General features: G+C 53.2%; 1 pseudogene; it reads left to right on the forward strand.

The window, feature by feature from the left end:
- The first annotated feature begins 7,048 nt into the window (after positions 1 to 7,048).
- Positions 7,049 to 7,641, forward strand: LOC109942012 (uncharacterized; annotated as a pseudogene).
- The last annotated feature ends 13,778 nt before the right edge of the window (positions 7,642 to 21,419 follow it).

The following is a 21,419-nucleotide window of genomic DNA, read 5'->3' on the forward strand; positions in this document are numbered from 1 at the left end:
AGGGCGCGCTCCACTATAATTCACCGGACTGTCCGGTGAGCCAGCGGAGCAACGGCTCCCTGCACGCCATCGGCCACCTGCCACCGTGAACAGTGCATGTCAGAAGTCAGAGGGCACCGGACTGTCCGGTGTGGCACCGGACTGTCCGGTGCAGCAAGACGACAAGGCGCTCCAACGGCCAACTTCTCCAAACCCTAATGGATAGCTGACGCGGCGGAGCATCGAACAATGAAAAGTGGAGTGTCCGGTGCGCCCATCGCCAGCAGCCTTCTCAACGGCTATGGAAGTGGTTGGGGGCTATAAATACACCCCAACCACCTCATTCATAACCATCCAAGCATTCCAAACATCTCATACAATACAAGAGAAAAAGACTCCACTCCAAGACACATCAAATAGATTGAATCCTCTCTAAGCCTCCAAATCAACTTAATTCCATTAAGGACTTGAGGGAGGGTGTTTTTTGTGTTCTTTGTTGCTCCTGTTGCTTGGCTTGGCCTTTTTCTTTTCCCATTCTTATTCTCAAGTGATTTGTAAGCGAAGCAAGAGACACCAAGTGTGTGGTGATCCTTGCGGGGTCTTAGTGACCCATGAGATTAAAAAGGCTCACTCGGTCTAAGTGACCGTTTGAGAGAGGGAAAGGGTTGAAATAGACCCGGTCTTTGTGACCTCCTCAACGGGGACTAGGTTCTTTGGAACCGAACCTCGGTAAAACAAATCACCGTGTTCACTCGCCTTGACTCTTGTTTGATTTGTTTTCCTCTCTCTTAGGACTTAATTCTAACGCTAACCCCGGCTTGTAGTGTGTGTTTAAAGTTATAAATTTCAGGTTTCGCCTATTCACCCCCCTCTAGGCGACTTTCAATTGGTATCAGAACCAGTGCTGCATTAAGAGCCTAACCAACTCAAAGTGATGTTTGGAGATCACGCCAAGAGGGAGATCATGACCGATGAAAAGGCCGCAAGCTCGGGGAGGACTCTTTCAAGGGAGTACGACAACAAGAACAAGGAGAAATCTTCTTCCTCCATCAAGTCGCATCGGAGAGGTGACAAGAAGAAGAAGATGAAAAAAGTGGTCTACTACGAGACCGACTCTTCGTCACCCTCCACATCAAGCTCCGAGTCATCCACCGCTTCTAAGCGCCATGAGCGCAATAAGTATAGTAAGATGCCCCTACGCTATCCCCGTATTTCAAAGCGCGCTCCATTACTTTCCGTACCCCTAGGCAAACTACCATATTTTGATGGTGAAGATTATTCTATGTGGAGTGATAAAATGAGGCACCATCTAACCTCACTCCACGAAAGTATTTGGGATATAGTTGAGTATGGAGCGCAGGTACCAAAGGTGGGGGACAAAGACTACGACTCGGATGAGGCCACCCAAATTAGGCACTTTAACTCCCAAGCCACGTCTATACTCCTCGCCTCCTTGTGTCGAGAGGAGTGAGAGCACCTAGAGGGGGGGGGGGTGAATAGGTGATCCTGTAAAACTTGAAACTTAAGCCACAAAACTTGGTTAAGTGTTAGCACAATAATCACCAAGTGGCTAGAGAGGAGTCTCAACAAAACACAATAACCACAAAGATATCAATCACAGAGATGGCACGGTGGTTATCCCGTGGTTCGGCCAAGACCAACGCTTGCCTACTCCACGTTGTGGCGTCCCAACGGACGAGGGTTGCAATCAACCCCTCTCAAGCGGTCCTTTCCTTGGAAATTTCGAGTTTAGTAGGATCATGATTCAAATACTCTCTTCGCTAAGATAGAAGAATTAAATACTTGCAAACCTTCTACATCTACTGTTGAGCATATTTCCATTTGCACTAGATGTAGAGATGTTAATATTGAAGCTACTGATGATCACCTTGCCATGATCAAGAAACAAATGATCACATAGCTACATTAAATGCTAAAATTTCCGAGCATGAGCTCGAAAATAAAAAATTTAAATTTGCTCGTACCATGCTTTATAATGGGAGACGCCCTGGCATTAAGGATGGCATTGGGTTTTAACAAGGGAACCAATCCATTGTTAAGCTTAATGCCCTTAAGAAGTTAACTAATTTTGTTAAGGGTAAGGCTCTCATGGTTTAGGATAGTGAGGGGTATATTTTATATCCTGCAAACTATCCCAAACACAAAATTAGGAAGATTCATGCTAGAAAACGTCACAATATTTCTCATCAAGCATTCATGTATAAAAATGAAGCTTCTAGCTCTAGGCATACCACTCACGTTAAAATGACTAGAAAGAAAATTCCTACTGCATCAAATGAGCATAATGTTTCTTTTAAGACTTTTGATGCTAACTATGTTTTAACTAACAAATCAGGCAAAATAGTTGCCAAATATGTTGGGGGCAAACATAGAGTCCCAAGACTTGTGTTTGGGTACCCAAGTTTCTTGTTTCTAATGTAAAAGGACCCAAGACCGTTTGGGTACCTAAGAACAAGGCCTAAATTATTTTGTAGGTTTATGCATCCGGTGGTTCAAGTTGGATAATCGATAGCGGGTGCACAAACCACATGACATGGGAGAAAAGAATGTTTTCCTCCTATGAGAAAAATGAAGATCCCCAACAAACTATCATATTCGGGGATAGAAATCAAGGTTTGGTCAAAGGTTTGGGTAAAATTGCTATATCACCTGACCATTCTATTTCAAATGTTTTTCTTGTAGATTCCTTAGATTACAATTTGCTTTCTGTTTCTCAATTGTGTAAAATGGGCTACAACTGTCTATTCACTGATATATGTGTTACTGTCTTTAGAAGAAGTGATGATTCAATAGCATTTAAGGGAGTGTTAGATGGTCAGCTATATTTAGTGGATTTTAATAATAATCAGGCTGAGCTAGACACTTGTTTAATAGCTAAGACTAATATATGTTGGCTCTGACATCGTCGACTTGCCCATGTTGGGATGAAGAATCTTCACAGGCTTCTAAAGGGAGAGCACATTTTAGGACTAACAAATGTTCATTTTGAAAAGACAGGGTTTGTAGCGCATGCCAAGCAGGGAAGCAAGTTGGAGTCCACCATCCACATAAAAACATCATGACGACTGACAGGCCGCTCAAGCTACTCCATATGGATCTATTCGGCCCGATAGCTTACATGATCATCGGCAGGAGTAAGTATTGTCTAGTTATTGTGGATGATTATTCTCGCTTCACTTGGGTATTCTTTTTACAGGAAAAATCTCAAACCCAAGAGACTTTAAAGAGATTCTTAAGACGGGCTCAAAATGAGTTCGGATTGAGAATCAAAAGGATAAGAAGCGACAATGGGACGGAGTTCAAGAATTCCCAAATTGAAGGATTTCTTGAGGAGGAGGGCATCAAGCATGAGTTCTCTTCTCCCTACACACCTCAACAAAATGGTGTAGTGGAGAGGAAAAATAGAACTCTACTAGACATGGCAAGAACCATGCTTGATGAGTACAAGACACCGGACCGGTTCTGGGCTGAGGCGATTAACACCGCCTGCTACTCCATCAACCGCCTATATCTTCATCGAATCCTCAAGAAAACATCATATGAACTCCTCACTGGTAAAAGCCCAATGTTTCATATTTTAGAGTCTTTGGGAGAAAATGCTTTATTCTTATCAAGAGAGGTAGAAGCTCTAAATTTGCTCCTAAAGCAGTAGAAGGCTTTTTATTAGGTTATGACTCATATACAAGGGCATATAGAGTCTTTAACAAATCCACTGGATTAGTTGAAGTTTCTTGTGACATTGTGTTTGATCCGATGAAACTAATGGCTCCCAAGTGGAGCAAGTTGATCTTGATGAATTAGATGATGAAGAGGCTCCGTGCGTCACGCTAAGGAACATGCCCATTGGGATGTGTGTCCTAAGGAATCCGAAGAGCCTCCACAAGCACAAGATCAATCATCATCTTCCATGCAAGCATCTCCACCAACTCAAGACGAGGATCAGGCTCAAGATGATGAAGATGAAGATCAAAAGGATGAGCCACCTCAAGAGGAGGACGATGATCAAGGGGGAGATGAAGGTAATGAAAACAAGGAAGATGATCAAGAAATAAGGGATCAAAGACCACCACACCCAAGAGTCCACCAAGCAATTCAAAGAGATCACCCCATCAACTCCATACTTGGTGACATTCATAAGGGGGTAACCACTAGATCTCGAGTTGTACATTTATGTGAACATTACTCTTTTGTGTCTTCTATTGAGCCATACAGGATAGAGGATGCATTAAGAGATCCGGATTGGGTGGTGGCAATGCAAGAGGAGCTCAACAACTTCACGAGGAATGAGGTATGGCAATTAATTCCACGTCCTAATCAAAATATTGTAGGTACCAAGTGGGTATTCCGCAACAAGCAAGATGAGCATGGTGTGGTGACAAGAAACAAAGCCCGACTTGTGGCCAAAGGTTATTCACATGTCGAAGGTTTGGACTTTGATGAAACTTATGCGCCCGTAGCTAGGCTTGAATCAATTCGCATATTACTTGCCTATGCTACTTACCATGGCTTCAAGCTTTATCAAATGGACGTGAAGAGTGTCTTCCTCAATGGACACATCAAGGAAGAGGTCTATGTTGAGCAAACTCCTGGCTTTGAAGATAGTGAGTACCCTAACCATGTTTACAAACTCTCAAATGTGCTTTATGGGCTCAAGCAAGCCCCAAGAGCATGGTATGAATGCCTGCGAGATTTCCTTATCACTAAGGGCTTCAAAGTCGGTAAAGCCAATCCTACTCTCTTCACTAAAACTATTGCAAAAGACTTGTTTATATGCCAAATCTATGTTCATGATATTATATTTGGGTCTACTAATAAGTCAACTTGTGAAGAGTTTAGTAGGATCATGATACAAAAATTTGAGATGTCTACAAACTCTCATGTTCCTACTAATCAGTAGATGTAGAAGGTTTGCAAGTATTTGAAGATAGTGAGTACCCTAACCATGTTTACAAACTCTCAAATGTGCTTTATGGGCTCAAGCAAGCCCCAAGAGCATGGTATGAATGCCTGCGAGATTTCCTTATCACTAAGGGCTTCAAAGTCGGTAAAGCCAATCCTACTCTCTTCACTAAAACTATTGCAAAAGACTTGTTTATATGCCAAATCTATGTTCATGATATTATATTTGGGTCTACTAATAAGTCAACTTGTGAAGAGTTTAGTAGGATCATGATACAAAAATTTGAGATGTCTATGATGGGGGAATTGAAGTATTTCCTTGGATTTCAAATCAAGCAACTCCAAGATGGCACCTTCATCATCCAAACAAAGTACATTCAAGACATACTTAAGAAGTTTGGAATGAAGGATGGCAAACCCATCAAAGCACCCATGGGAACCAATGGGCATCTCGACCTCGACACGGGAGGTAAATCCGTAGATCAAAAGGTATACCGGTCAATGATAGGATCTTTACTCTACTTATGTGCATCTCGACCGGATATTATGCTTTCTGTATGCATGTGTGCAAGGTTCCAGGCAAATCCTAAGGAAGTTCACCTTAGGGCCGTGAAGAAAATCATGAGATACTTAGTTTACACTCCTAAGTTTGGGCTATGGTACCCCAAGGGATCCACTTTTGATTTAATAGGATATTCCGATGCCGATTGGGTAGGGTGTCAAATTGATAGGAAGAGCACATCAGGGACTTGTTAGTTTCTGGGGAGATCCCTGGTGTCATGGGCTTCAAAGAAACAAAACTCCGTAGCTCTGTCCACCGCCGAAGTCGAGTACATTGCCGCAGGCCACTGTTGTGCGCAATTAATTTGGATGAGACAAACCCTTAGGGACTATGGCAACAAATTGAGTAAAGTCCCTCTCCTATGTGACAATAAGAGTGCAATCCACATGGCGGATAATCCCGTTGAACACAGCCCCACTAAGCACATAGATATTAAGTATCACTTTCTGAGGGATCACCAACAAAATGGAGATATCGAAATTGCTTATGTTAATATCCAAAATCAAATAGCCGATAGTTTTACCAAGCCACTAGATGAGAAAACCTTTAGCAAACTTAGGAATGAGCTAAATATACTTGATTCTCGGAATTTTGATTGAAACATTGCACACATAGCCCTTTTATATACCTTTGATCATGTCTCTTTCATTTGGTACAAAAGCATATTTCTTATTCCTCTTGTGCCAAAGACTAAGACTAATCTGCTTCCATGAGTATATCTTGTATTAGTCTTAGATTGAAAGGGAAAATGGAGTATTCAGCAAAGACAACGCTTCCACTCAACTCTAACGGTATCATTTAACCTTTCTCGTTACCCCACAATCTCTCAATTGTTATAATCTTTCACTCATATTTCTTTTACCAATGGGGGAGAAAGTATTATTTACCAATGGGGGAGAAAGTATTAAAGGGCTCTCAAGTTCTCCATTTTTGACGATTAATGCCAAAGGGGGAGAAAAGTATTAAGCCCAAAGCAAAAGGACTGCACTACCACCATTTCAAAAAATTTTAAAATGAATTTTTTCAATTGATGTTTTTTTCAATTTGGTATCTGGTATCAATTGTATCTATGTTTCACTTGATTTGTGAAAATAAAATTCCAAATTGATAACTATCTCAAAACCCTCTTGAAAGCTAAGAGGAGAATTTCATTCAGGGGGAGTATTTATTTAGTCAAAGGAAAAGCATTTGAAACAGGGGGAGAATTTCAAATCTAAAAAATGCTTCTTGCAATATCATTCCTATACCTTTGACTTTTTGCAAAAAGACTTTGAAAAAGATTTTCCAAAAAGATTTGCAAAAACAAAACAAGTGGTGCAAATGTGGTCCAAAATGTTAAATAAAAGAAAAGCAATCCATTCATACTTAGTGAGACTTTCAATTGGTTTAACTACAAGTAACATTTGCACTGTCATCTCAATTGCAAACTAGTTACATTTCTGCACTTTATTTGCTTTGGTTTGTGTTGGCATCAATCACCAAAAAAGGGGAGATTAAAAGGGAAATTGGGTTAACCATTTCCTATAATTAATTTTGGTGGGTGATGATAAACACAAACCCATGGACTAACTAGTTTGTCTAGAATTCATGGATTATAGGTGCATAAGGTTCAACACAAACCAAGAAAGGAATCAAGTTAGGGACTCAATCAAAAACCGGAGCAAGAACTTAAGTGTGCTGGAAAATGGCGCACCGGACAGTGTCTGGTGCACCAAGCCATACAACTCCAAACCAGCCACTGTGGGGAATTCCAGGGCACGCTCCACTATAATTCACCGGACTGTCCGGTGAGCCAGCGGAGCAACAGCTCCCTTCGCGCCAATGGTCACCTGCCGCTGTGAATAGTGCATGTTAGAAGTCAGAGCACAGAAGTCAGAGGGCACCGGACTGTCCGGTGTGGCACCAGACTGTCCAGTGCAGCAAGACGACAAGGCGCTCCAACGGCCAACTGCTCCAAACCCTAACGGATAGCTGACGTAGCGGAGCACCGGACAATGAACAGTGGAGTGTCCAGTGCGCCCATCACCAGCAGCCTTCTCAACGGCTATGGAAGTGGTTGGGGGCTATAAATACACCCAACCACCTCATTCATAACCATCCAAGCATTCCAAACATCTCATTCAATACAAGAGCAAAAGACTCCACTCCAAGACACATCAAATAGATTGAATCCTCTCTAAGCCTCCAAATCAACTCAATTCCATTAAGGACTTGAAAGACAGTGTTTTGTGTTCTTTGTTGCTCTTGTTGCTTGGCTTGGCATTTTTTCCCATTCTTATTCTCAAGTGATTTGTAAGCGAAGCAAGAGACACCAAGTGTGTGGTGATCCTTGCGGGGTCTTAGTGACCCGTGAGATTAAGGAAGAAGGCTTACTCGGTCTAAGTGACCGTTTGAGAGAGGGAAAAGGGTTGAAATAGGCCCAGTATTTGTGACCTCCTCAACGGGGACTAGGTTCTTTGGAACCGAACCTCGGTAAAACAAATCACCGTGTTCACTCGCCTTGACTCTTGTTTGATTTATTTTCCTCTCTCTTAGGACTTCATTCTAACGCTAACCCCAACTTGTAGTGTGTGTTTAAAGTTATAAATTTTAGGTTTCGCCTATTCACCCCCTCTAGGCGACTTTCAAGTTGCCCTACTCCCCGTTGAGGAGCCCACAAAGGGTCGAGACTTTTTCAACCCTAATACTCCACAACCCGACCACCATGGTTAAGGGATTCTTTTCTCAAACTTGCTCACAAGAGCGGGGAATACAAACTTCTTGGGGTCGTCCACAAATTTGGAGACTCCCAAGCAACCTCAATCCGTATAGAAACCCTAGGGTTTCAAGAGCAACAATATCGCACAAGAGGTGTTTGCAACAAGCTTAAGAGATGAGAATGGGAGGGGAGAGGAAAACCAAATCCGAAAGCACAAGCACAAACCTCACACCAAAGGGGCTCCTTCAATCTATTTGATTTGAGAGCTAGATCGGTTGAGAGGGAGCGAGGGAGTGCCTTTGTCTCAAGTTAGGTGAGCAATAAGTGTGTGGGCGACCAGCAGTTATGAGGAGAGAGATGTGAGGGGTATTTATAGACTCTCCTCAAAAAGAGTCGTTGTGCTCGAATTTCTGTGGAGGACCTGTTGAACCGCCCCTAGGGCCGGTTCAATCGCCCCTGGCTGACTGTCAGTTTGTTTGCCAGTCTGACTGGCAGATTGCTGGACAGTCTGATCAAATTGACCTGACACTGGTTGAACCGGCCCTAGGGGGGCGGTTCAACGACCTTGGTGTCAGCTGACAGACAGACTGTAGGTCAGACTGGGCAGATGTCCCAGTGACCGGTTGAACCGCCCCTAGGGACCAGTTCAACCAGTTTTGACTAGAAAGTTTAGGAGAGAAACCCCAGTTTAACTGGTTTTGGTTAGAGAGTTTCACAATTGAAGTTGAAGTTCAACTCAGCTGAAAAAGCTCAACTCAGCTGAAGAAGTTCAACTCAGCAGAAAAATCTCAACTCAGCTGAAGAGGTTCAACTTAGCTAAAAAAACTCAACTCACCTAAAAAAGTTTGTAACATCCTGAATTTGGGGGTATAAAATTTCTTTTCTAATATCCATCAAATTCAGGTGTTACTCTCTCTCTCTCTCTTTTCCTTACTTTCTTTATTTCATAATAGTGAAGAATTATTTTGATTTGTAAGCCTAGTAAAATAAAACCCTAGTGGTGCTTTATTGTCGCATCATGCTGGAGCATTTTTCCACTTTGTTTGATGAGTGAATTCGTGAAGCATGCGCTTAATATTGAATTCAATTTGGAGTAGTAGGAAGAAGAGAAAATAGAGATAGGAAATAGGAAAGAAAGGGGAAAAGCCCACCCTAGCTCCTTCCCCTATCTAGCCTGCTCGGCGGCCCGACCTGCTTCTTCTCCCCTTTTTTCTAGGCCTGTGAGCGGCCGAGCGCCATCGCGCGGCCCAGACGCGTCCTTCCCCGGCAGCCTACGCGTGCGTCCAGGCCCGCCTCGGCCACCCCGCCACCTCCCACGCCCTCACCTTCCCCATAGGCCTAGCGGCCCATCCCGCGGCCGAGGCCCACCCCGCTCCACCCCTTTGCGCGCCGAGCCCCCGTGGCCCACCCCGCGTGCCTCCATGGCCCACCTAGCGCAGTGCGCCTTCCCCCCAAACCCTAGCGCCGCCGCCTGTGGGTTGGTCCCACCCACCAGGCCGCCTCATCTCCTGATCATCTTCTCCAAACCGCCTCTCCCCACTCATCTCGCCCACGATGCCGGCCACCCCGCCCAGGCCGGCCCCTATCCTCCCCTTCCGTCGGACCTGCACACCAGCCGCCTCTCGTGCTGGCGTAGGCCGACCATGGTGCCCTGTTGACCGGCAGCCGGTCCAGCCCCGGCGGCATGGCCCTAGCACGGTGCTCGCCCGCCCCTCCCCGGCGCATCCCATGGGGGTGCGACTAGGTGCGGTGGCGCGGCCGCCGACCGGTTGGACGAACCCCCCCCAAACGTGATGAGGACATCACTTCTATACATACAATAAATGGACCGATAACACGATCGCGTGCACGACAGCTAATTTTCTAGGTACGTTCTACCCTAGTCAATTGTGTTTCAGAGCTTACGCTTGGGGCCATGGATGTTTTAATGATTAGGAACCTTGGAGAGGACCAGCAAGGACTTGGGAAAGTCCTAGTTGTTGAGGAGGAGGAGCAAGGGCGCCCACAACAGGAAGGAGATCAAGTCCGACTCGACTGCGACTCCATCTCGGGTTCCAGGACCAGTCTGCACTAAAATGGACGCCCAAGATGCATCCGGACTCCGATTGCGACGGACTTGATATGGTTGGAAACATAAGGAGATTATCTAACCAACCCAACTGGTTCCACCCTAAAATTCGGCCGGAGTCAATGAGAATCGTCGAAACAAGTCAGCATTCAGATTCTGCTTTGGTGCTGCGACACCGTCTGTTGGGCCGTGTATCGCGTCGGAGCCCATTAGAGGCGCGTCCAGGGGTCACGCACGCCCTAATACTCTATTTATTCAGTAGCCGCCGCCACATTAGGATTGTGTTTTGCTTAAGTTTAGATCTGTCAAGAACAGTCATCGTAGATCGGTTTGTGAGACCCCAACTTGTGAGTTTAATCATTCATCCACAATATTCTAGATTGTGTTGTTTCTTGTTCTTGCTTGTGTCTTCGATTCGGAGGAAAGGATTAGCCTTTGTGGCGAGGTCAATCGCGCAACGCACGGTTGATAACCAGAGGAGAAGTGGTGCTGCGATTGCGGGGTTCTAGTCGTGTTGATTGGAAGCCGGATCGTCTGTGTGACATCTCCACCAAATCGATAGTTATTTTCACCTGACGGAAGATTGGTGTTGGCGTTTCGAGACCGGGGGTCCCTAAGCCGACGAGTGAAATGTCGTCGCGTGCCCCAGCCCAGATGGGTCGGCGCGAGGCCGAGCGCGAAGGAGGGAAGTGAGGTGGCCGGAGATGGGCGTGAGAGAGGTGGAAATCCCGCGGCCTTCGTGTTCGTCCTGCGCCCAGGTCGGGTGCGCTTGCAGTAGGGGGTTACAAGCGTCCACGCGGGAGAGGGAGCGAGCGGCCTCACGCGAGCGCCTGTCTCGTCCTCGTCCCCGCGCGGCCAACCCTCTCTAAGAGGGCCCTGGTCCTTCCTTTTATAGGCGTAAGGAGAGTATCCAGGTGTACAATGGGGGTGTAGCGGAGTGCTGCGTGTCTAGCGGAGGAGAGCTAGCGCCCTAAGTACATGCGGTTGTGGCAGCCGGAGAGATTTTGGCACCCAGCTGGTGTGATGTCGTGGCCGTCGGAGGAGCGCTGGAGCCTGGCGGAGGGACAGCTGTCGGAGCTGTTGAGTGCTTGCTGACGTCCTCTTGCTTCCGTAAGGGGGCTGAGAGCCGCCGTCGTCACAGAGTATGCGGGGCGCCATCATTGCCCATCTGGCGGAGCGAGCCAGATGGGACGCCGGTCTTGTTCCCCGTGGCCCGAGTCAGCTCGGGGTAGGGTGATGATGGCACTTCCTGTTGACGTGGCTGGTCTGCGCCCTAGGTTGGGCGATGTGGAAGCTCCTCCGAAGCCGAGGTCGAGTCTGTCTTCCGTTGCCGAGGTCGAGTCCGAGCCCCTGGTTCAGGCGAGGCGGAGACCGTCGGCTGAGGCCAGGGCGGAGTCCGAGCCCTGGGGTCGGGCGGAGCGGAGTTCGTCGTCTTCTGGGGCTGAGCCCAAGTCCGAGCCCTGGGTCAGGCGGAGCGGAGTTCGCCGTCTTCCGGGGCTTAGCTCGAGTCCGAGCCCTGGGTCGGGCGGAGCGGAGTTCGCCGTCTTCCGGGGCTTAGCCCGAGTCTGAGCCCTGGGTCGGGCGGAGCGGAGTTCGCCGTCTTCCGGGGCTTAGCCCGAGTCCGAGCCCTGGGTCGGGCGGAGCGGAGTTCGCCGTCTTCCGGGGCTTAGCCCGAGTCCGAGCCCTGGGTCGGGCGAAGCGGAGCTTCCTATGGTGCCTGCGGTCGGGCCTGACTGCCTGTCAGCCTCACTAAGTCAAGTGGCACCGCAGTCGGAGTGGCGCAGGCGGCGCTGTCTTTCTGTCAGGCCGGTCAGTGGAGCGGCGAAGTGAAGGCGGTCACTTTGGCTCTGTCGGCTGGGGGGCGCGCGTCAGGATAAAGGTGTCAGGCCACCTTTGCATTAAATGCTCCTGCGATTTGGTCGGTCGGTGTGGCGATTTGGTCAGGGTTGCTTCTTGGTGAAGACAGGGCCTCGAGCGAGCCGGAAATATGTTCGCCACTGGAGGGGGGCCTCGGGCGAGACGGAGATCCTCCGGGGTCGGCTGCCCTTGTCCGAGGCTATGCTCGGGCGAGGCGCGATCGAGTCCCTCGAATGGACTGATCCCTGACTTAATCGCACCCATCAGGCCTTTGCAGCTTTATGTTGATGGGGGTTACCAGCTGAGAATTAGGAGCCTTGAGGGTACCCCTAATTATGGTCCCCGACAGTAGCCCCTGAGCCTCGAAGGGAGTGTTAGCACTCGCTTGGAGGCTTTCGTCGCACTTTTTTGCAAGGGGACCAGCCTTTCTCGGTTCCGTTTTGTTCCGGTGGGTGCGCGCGAGCGCACCCGCCGGGTGTAGCCCCCGAGGCCTCGGAGGAGTGGTTTGACTCCTCCGAGGTCTTAATGCCTCGCGCAATGCTTCGGCTGGTCTGGTCGTTCCCTCATGCGAGCTGGCCGTAGCCCGGGTGTACGGTCGGGTCCCAAGTTCTCGGGCTGGTATGTTGACGCTGTCAACGGTGTGGCCGGAGCTGGGTTTGCGAGAGCAGCCCCCGAGCCTCTGCACAGGGCGAGAGGGCGATCAGGGACAGACTCGACTTTTTTACATACGCCCCTGCGTCGCCTTTCCGCAAGGAGGAGGGGGGAAGCGCCATGTTGCCCTCGATGGGCACCGAACATGGTGTCTCCGGTGAGCTGCAGGCGGGTAATCCGAGTGGACGTCCGTGCCCCGTTCGTTAGGGGTCGGCTAGAGGCCCAGAGGCGCGCCCAAAAGTACCTGCGGGTGATCTGCCGGACCCGGTCCCCTGGCGACGGGGTCCGAGGGCTCGATGCCTCCCTCCGTGGGATTCTGTTACAAGATCGTTCCCGCTAGTCTCGGAAATGTCCTAGGGTACCTCGGGAGCACAGCCCGAGCCTTGGTTATGTATCGAACGTACCCATGGTCATGCCTCTCTCTATGTCTGAGGCGGTTGTGAACCCTTTGGGGGCCAGCCTTCGAACCCCTGATCAGTAGTGGGCGCGGAGCCCGAGTAGCCTGAGGCGGCCGTTGAACCCTTTCGAGGGGCCGGGCTTTGAACCTCTGACCAGTAGTGGGTGTGGAGCCCACGCGCTCTGAGGTGGCTGTTGAACCCTTCCGAGGGGCCAGCCTTCGAACCTCTGATCAGTAGGGAGGCTCGGAGCCTGGTTCCTTCATGGGGAAGGATCCTTTTCGGGGTATCCCCCTTTCCCGGTCCCTGTTGCAAGAGAGAGAAAGAGGAAAAAAGGAAAAGGATACGAAATCGAACGACGCGACGTACCTTTTTCTGACGCGGTCATTATGGCGAAGGCGAAGCGTCGCTCGCTTCTCCTGCCAGAGGCGCCGCCTGTCCCTCCGCGGAGTTAATGCGACGGGGCGAGTGGTTCGCGGGGCGGCCGTTGCGCGTGCGCGAGCCGTTCGAGGAACGGGACATGGGCGCGTTGTCTTCACGCCGTGAGAGAGGGTTCTCTCGCTGCCCCCGGATGGGACGTGAGCTTGGCTGACGACGTGACCGCTGCTCCTGCCCGCCTACCACCGCCATTACTGCCGGCCCATTTTTGGCCGCATTGACCGTCGCGCCAGGCTGGCGCTGCTGGGTCGTGCGCTGGGTCGCCTCGAGTCGCGGTATTGGTTCCGCAGTCAAGGAGGCGCGGTGGTGGCGCAAGTGGCGGTGCAGTTGCATGCACAAAGCATTCGGCGCGCCGGTTGCATGACACGTGGGCCTGGGCCTCTATGCTGGGCGTGTTGGGAGTCGGAGAAGTGCGCCCACTTGGCACGGTTGCATGCCGCCTGCATGGCTGCCCGCCCTTTCGCCCGCTGGTCTGGGCAAAAGTGGAGAGCCGCTTGTAACCGCTGGGCGGTTGTACGCATCGCGCACGGCGGTTTGGCTTCTTCTGCTCTGAGCCGTCTTGCATGACGTGTGGGACCCAGCCCCCGCGCCGTAGGGGAGGACCTTGGAGCGTGTTGGAGAAGACTCAGCCCGCGACGGCTGGCGACGCAAGTAGGGAGAGTCGCCTTTAAAAGGAGGGTGACCCCCTTGGAAGGCGACCATGTCTTCGCGCTCCCTTATGCATCGTGTCCTTCCACCTTCCAAGCCCCCGGATGGGGGATACCCGCCGTCTTTTTGCCTCGTCGTTGGAGGAACGCAACTCCACGAGAGTTGGTACCTTTCAGCCATCGTTCGGCTTCAAGGATTTTCATCATGCAGCCTGGTTGCACCCCTCCACCGGCGGTCACCCAAGATGGTGACCTCTAGTTCAATGGTGGGGGAAAGCAAATCGGGCCGCGGCCTCTGCCCCTCCCTCAGCCTCAAGGATTTTCATCACCAGGGCTGGGGAGGGGAGTGTGCCGAGTTGAGGTCGGCCCCTGCGTGGGCGGCGGCCCGCTCCTTCCCTCAGTGATCGGGGGAAGGGCGGTTGTTGTCCATGGCGCTGGCAGCTGCCGCGTGCCTGGCTCTCGGACGCGAGTTGGCTTCGGAGCCGCTCTCGGCGCCGGCTTCTGCCACGGCAGCTAGAAGAGGTTCTTCCGCCGACGAGATAGCCAGGGCCGCCCACGGACCGACCTCCAACTCTACGGCCTTCTGCCCGTCCTTGCCTCACGAGTTTGGGCATGGGCGGGGGCCTCCTGGCAGCAGCATCCGCCCTGAGGTCATCGCTGCCGCTGTTTGGCCCCCCGGAGCAGAAGTCGTCGTCGTCGCCGCTGCCGGAGCGGGCGACGGCGCGCCGTTCGTTGGTCTTCTGTTGCTCCGCAGGCCCCCCCATCGAGTGGGGTTGTTCGTACCTGCGGAGGTGGAACCGGAGTTCTGTTTGTAATGGCACTTTGAATGTTAGTGTTTTTGTTCATTATGGCTGTCGGGGCCTGAACATGTATGTATTTTTCCTCATTTTCGAGCACTAAGACTCGCCTGTTGGTTGTCTGAACCGCTTCACCAAGCGTGAGTCGCCCCGTGTAAAGGTGACGAGTGAGGTATCCGTATCCCGGAGGCGTAGGAGTCCCTCGGCTCGGTCAGCCTAGTTGCCCGAGGCTTCTCTTGCTCAGTTAAAGGAACCCCTCAGCCGCTCTTCGATGAGCCGAGGCCAGAGGTAGCGGTGTCAGCGCGAACAGAGGCAGAGTTGGCTCGGAAAGAAGACCTGGTCGGCCGGAGCCTGGCCGGGTCGTCCGCTAGCGGGACCGACGCCGGAATTGACCTGCCGAGGCCTCGGGTCGGGCTGATGTCCTCGGGGGACAGCTGGCCGAGGCCTCGGGGTGGCCAGCCGAACCGCCTGCCCGAGCCAGATTCTCGGAGAAGGCCCTGGCGGCGACGACCCGGGCTGGGTGATGACGTTGTCCTTCAGAGCGGAGACCCTTGGACTGCGTCGCCGTCCGAGGCTAGGTCGAACCTCGCCGAAGGTGTTGTCGACGCCGAGGGTGCTGCTGCTCTCTTCAAGCGTCAAGATCCGAGCCTGCAGGATCGGATCATCTTGTAGCGCGTGTTTTCTGCGGCCGCCGAGGCCAAAACACACCCTCGCCGTGTTGTAAAGCTGCGTCTCCTTTCCTCTTATTTCGAGTATCTGGACTTTTTTGTCGGTAACAGAATTGTTTGTGCGAGCGAGAGTTGCTTCTCACGGAAGGTGATGAGTGAGGTATCCGTATCCCGGAGGCGTAGGAGTCCCTCGGCTCGGTCGGCCTTGCCGCTTACGCGCACTCTTACCCGTCCATGGGGTTCTGTCACCGACGCAGTCGAGAAGGCTCGAAGAATCGCTCGGGCAGAAGAGCTTCTGAGCGTGAAGACTTGTTCGGTCCGCGGAATCACTTATCCGAACGTGAGTTACTTATCGCAGAAGGTGATGAGTGAGGTATTCGTATCCCAGAGGCGTAGGAGTCCCTCGGCTCGGTCAGCCTTGGCTGCTTACGTGTACTCCATCGTTTTCAGGATCCACTTTCGAAGTAGTCAAAAAGCACGAAAGACATTCTGGCAGAAAGGATCTTTTTTCGAGGAAAAAATTCGACGCAGAGGGGGTTCCCCCCTTTTAGCCCCCGAGGGAGGGTCGGGCTTTGCCGAGGCGAGGCTGACCCTTCCTTGATGACTAAACTTTGTGTGGGGGAGCGAGGTATATGAACAACTTGAAAACATCTTAAGGGTAGAAGCGACGTAGCTGTTGGATGTTCCAGGCGTTGCCGTAGACCTCGCCTTGACTGTTGGCCAGCTTGTACGTTCCGGGCTTCAGAACTTTGGCGATGACGAATGGCCCCTCCCAGGGGGGCGTGAGCTTGTGCCGTCCTCGGGCGTCTTGTCGCAGCCGAAGCACCAGGTCGCCCACCTGGAGGTCTTGGGACCGGACCCCTCGGGCATGGTAGCGTCGCATGGACTGCTGGTACCGCGTCGAGTGTAGTAAGGCCCTGTCCCGAGCCTCTTCCAGCTGGTCCAGCGAGTCTTCTCGACTAGCTTGGTTGCTTTGGCTGGCATAGGCCCTTGTCCTCGGGGAGTCGTATTCTAAGTCCGTGGGCAAGATGGCCTCGACCCCATAGACCAGAAAGAACGACGTGAAGCCCGTGGCTCGGCTCGGCGTTGTCCTCAGACTCCAGACCACCGAGGGGAGTTCCTTCATCCATTGCTTGCCGAACTTGTTGAGGTCGTTGTAGATCCGAGGCTTGAGTCCTTGCAGAATCATGCCGTTGGCACGCCCTACTTGCCCATTTGACATGGGGTGAGCCACGGCGGCCCAGTCCACCCGGATGTGGTGATCCTCGCAAAAGTCCAGGAACTTTCTGCCGATGAACTGGGTGCCGTTGTCGGTGATGATGGAGTTTGGGACCCCGAAGCGATGGATGATGTTGGTGAAGAACGCCACCGCCTGCTCGGACCTGATGCTGTTTAGGGGTCGGACCTCGATCCACTTGGAGAATTTGTCGATGGCGACCAACAGGTGCGTGTAGCCCCCGGGTGCCTTCTGCAAGGGGCCGATGAGGTCCAGACCCCACACAGCAAAAGGCCAGGTGATGGGTATCGTCTGCAGAGCCTGAGCGGGCAGGTGGGTCTGCCTTGCGTAGAACTGACACCCTTCGCAGGTGCGGACAATTCTAGTGGCGTCGGCCACCGCCGTTGACCAGTAGAAACCTTGTCGGAAAGCATTTCCGACAAGGGCTCGAGGTGCTGCGTGATGGCCACAAGCCCCCGAGTGTATCTCTTGGAGGAGTTCCTGACCTTCGGTGATGGAGATGCATCGCTGGAGGATGCCTGAGGGGCTGCGGTGGTAGAGCTCCTTCCCATCTCCCAGCAAGACGAACGACTTGGCGCGCCGCGCCACCCACCGAGCTTCGGCTCGGTCGAGGGGTAGCTCTCCTCGGTGGAGATATTGCATATACGGGGTCTGCCAGTTTTGATCAGGCGTGACCCCGCTTTGCTCCCCCTCGACGTGCAGTGTCTCGCCCTCGGGGGCCGAGGGTACCTCGGGCTGGGCCGAGGGTGCCTCAGGCTCGGGTGTGTCGTCGATCTTGACGGAGGGTTGATGCAGGTCTCGGGAGAAGACGTCCGGGGGAACCGTTGTTCGCCCCGAGGCTATTTTAGCCAGCTCGTCCGCAGTCTCGTTGTAGCACCGAGCGATGTGGTTGAGCTCGAGCCCGTAGAACTTGTCTTCCAGGCGCCGAACCTCATCGCAGTAGGCCTCCATCTTCGGGTCGCGGCAGTGGGAGTTCTTGATGACTTGGTCGATGACGAGCTGCGAGTCACCGCGAGCGTCGAGGCGTCGGACCCCTAGCTCGATGGCGATCTGCAATCCGTTGACCAGAGCCTCATACTCAGCCACATTGTTGGATGCCGGGAAATGGAGGCGTAGCGCGTAGCATAGGTGCTTCCCGAGGGGCGAGATGAAGAGTAGGCCTGCGCCGGCTCCTGTCTTCATCAGCGACCCGTCGAAGAACATGGTCTAGAGCTCCGGTTGGATCGGAGCCGTTGGTAGCTGGGTGTCGACCCATTCGGCCACGAAGTCTGCCAGGACCTGGGACTTGATGGCCTTCCGAGGGGCGAACGAGATTGCTTCGCCCATGATTTCCATCGCCCACTTTGCAATCCTACCCGAGGCCTCTCGGCACTGGATGATCTCCCCCAGGGGGAAGGATGACACCACAGTTACCGGATGAGACTCGAAGTAGTGTCGCAACTTCCGCCGTGTCAGGATCACCGCATACAGCAGTTTCTGAACTTGTGGGTAGCGGATCTTGGTTTCGGACAGTACCTCGCTGATGAAGTAGACTGGCCTCTGAACGGGCAATGCACGCCCCTCTTCTTGCCTCTCGACCACAATCGCAGCGCTAACCACCTGAGTGGTCGCGGCGACGTAGACCAAGAGGGCTTCTCCGGCAGCTGGGGGCACCAAGATAGGCGCCTTCGTGAGGAGCGCCTTCAGGTTCCCGAGGGCTTCCTCGGCCTCATGGGTCCAAGTGAAGCACTCGGCCTTCCTTAAGAGGCGGTACAGAGGTAGACCTCTTTCGCCGAGGCGTGAGATGAAGCGGCTCAGAGCCGCGAGACATCCCATGACCCTCTATACGCCTTTCAAGTCCTTGATGGGCCCCATGCTGGTGATGGCTGCGATCTTCTCCGGGTTGGCTTCGATACCCCGCTCGGAGACGATGAACCCCAAGAGCATGCCTCGTGGCACCCCAGAGACAAACTTCTCGGGATTGAGCTTGACGCCTTTCGCCTTGAGACATCGGAATGTTACTTCAAGGTCGGAAAGGAGGTCGGAGGCTTTCCTCGTCTTGACTACGATGTCATCGATGTAGGCCTCGACCGTGCGACCAATGTGTTCGCCGAACACATGGTTCATGCACCGCTGGTACGTCGCGCTCGCATTCCTCAAGCCGAACGGCATGGTGACATAGCAGTACATGCCGAAGGGTGTGATGAAAGAAGTCACGAGCTGGTCGGACTCTTTCATCCTGATTTGGTGATACCCTGAGTAGGCATCGAGGAAAGACAGGGTTTCGCACCCAGCAGTGGAATCCACGATTTGATCGATGCGAGGCAAAGGGTAGGGAACCTTCGGACATGCCTTGTTTAGACCAGTGTAGTCTACACACATCCGCCATTTCCCCCCCATTCTTTCTCACAAGCACAGGGTTGGCAAGCCATTCGGGATGGAATACCTCTTTGATGAACCCTGCCGCCATTAGCTTTTGGATCTCCTCGCCTATGGATCTGCGCTTCTCCTCGTCGAATCGGCGCAGAGGCTGCTTGACGGGTCGGGCTCCGGCTCGGATGTCCAGCGAGTGCTCGGCGACATCCCTCGGTATGCCGGGCATGTCCGAGGGACTCCACGCGAAGACGTCGGCGTTCGCGCGGAGAAAGTCGACGAGCACTGCTTCCTATTTGGGATCGAGCCCGGGGCCGATCCGGATATGCTTGGAGGCATCGCTGCTGGGGTCGAGGGGGGCGGCCTTAACCGTCTCCGCTGGCTCAAAGTTGCCGGCATGACGCTTCACGTCTGGCACCTCCTTAGAGAGGCTCTCCAGGTCGGCGATGAGGGCCTCAGACTCGGCGAGGGCCTCGGCGTACTCCACGCACTCCGCGTCGCATTCGAACACGTGTTTGTACGTGGGGCCAACGGTGATGACCCCGTTGGGGCCCGGCATCTTGAGCTTCAGGTAGGTGTAGTTGGGGATGGCCATGAACTTCGCGTAGCATGGCCTCCCCAGTACCGCGTGGTAGGTTCCTCGGAACCCGACCACCTCGAACGTCAGGGTCTCCCTTCGGAAGTTGGAGGGTGTTCCGAAGCAGACGGGAAGGTCGAGTTGTCCGAGGGGCTGGACGCGCTTCCCGGGGACGATCCCATGGAAAGGCGCAGCGCCTGCTCGGACCGAGGATAGATCGACACGCAGGAGCCCGAGGGTCTCGGCGTAGATGATGTTGAGGCTGCTGCCTCCGTCCATGAGGACCTTGGTGAGCCTGACGTCGCCGATGATGGGGTCGACGACGAGCAAGTATTTCCCCGGGCTCGGCACATGGTCGGGGTGGTCGGCTTGGTCGAAGGTGATGGGCTTGTCGGACCAGTCTAGGTAGACTGGCGCCGCCACCTTCACCGAACAGACCTCCCGACGCTCTTGCTTGCGGTGCCGAGCCGAGGCATTCGCCGCTTTCCCATCGTAGATCATGAAGCAGTCGCGGACCTCGGGGAACTCTCCTGCTTGGTGATCTTCCTTCTTGTCGTCGTCGCGGGCCCTGCCACCCTCCGCGGGTGGCCCGGCCCTGTGGAAGTGGCGCCGAAGCATGATGCACTCCTCAAGGGTGTGCTTGACGGCCCCTGGTGATAGGGGCACGGCTCCTTGAGCATCTTGTTGAAGAGGTTGGCACCTCCGGGGGGTTTCCGAGGGTTCTTGTACTCGGCGGCGGCGACAAGGTCCGCGTCGGCGGCGTCGCGTTTCGCTTGCGACTTCTTCTTGCCCTTCTTCTTGGCGCCACGCTGAGTTGATGCCTTGGGGGCATCTTCCGATGGGCGGCACTGGGGCTGCTTGTCCTTCCGAAAGATAGCCTCGATCGCCTCCTGGCCAGAGGCGAACTTGGTGGCGATGTCCATCAGCTCGCTCGCCCTGGTGGGGGTCTTGCAACCCAGCTTGCTCACCAGGTCGCGGCAAGTGGTGCCAGCGAGGAACGCGCCGATGACATCCGAGTCGGTGATGTTGGGCAGCTCGGTGCGCTGCTTCGAGAATCGCCGGATGTAGTCCTGGAGAGACTCTCCCGGCTGCTGTCGGCAGCTTCGGAGGTCCCAGGAATTCCCGGGGCGCACGTACGTGCCCTGGAAATTGCCAGCGAAAGCTTGGACTAGGTCGTCCCAGTTGGAGATCTGCCCCAGAAGCAGGTGCTCCAACGAGGCGCGGGCGGTGTCGGAGAGAAACAGGGGGAGGTTACGGATGATGAGGTTGTCATCGTCCGTTCCACCCAGTTGGCAGGCCAGACGGTAGTCCGCGAGCCACAGTTACGGTCTCGTCTCCCCCGAGTACTTTGTGATAGTAGTCGGGGGTCGGAACCGGGTCGGGAACGGCGCCCGTCGTATGGCCCGGCTGAAGGCCTGCAGACTGGGTGGTTCGGGCGAGGGGCTCCGATCCTCCCCACTGTCGTAGCGTCCCCCACGCCTGGGGTGGTAGCCTCGGCGCACCCTCTCGTCGAGGTGGGCCCGACGGTCACGGTGATGGTGCTCGTTGCCGAGGCGACCCGGGGCCGCAGGCG

Source organism: Zea mays, chromosome 8, assembly GCF_902167145.1.
Source record: "Zea mays cultivar B73 chromosome 8, Zm-B73-REFERENCE-NAM-5.0, whole genome shotgun sequence".
NCBI classification, from domain to species: domain Eukaryota; kingdom Viridiplantae; phylum Streptophyta; class Magnoliopsida; order Poales; family Poaceae; genus Zea; species Zea mays.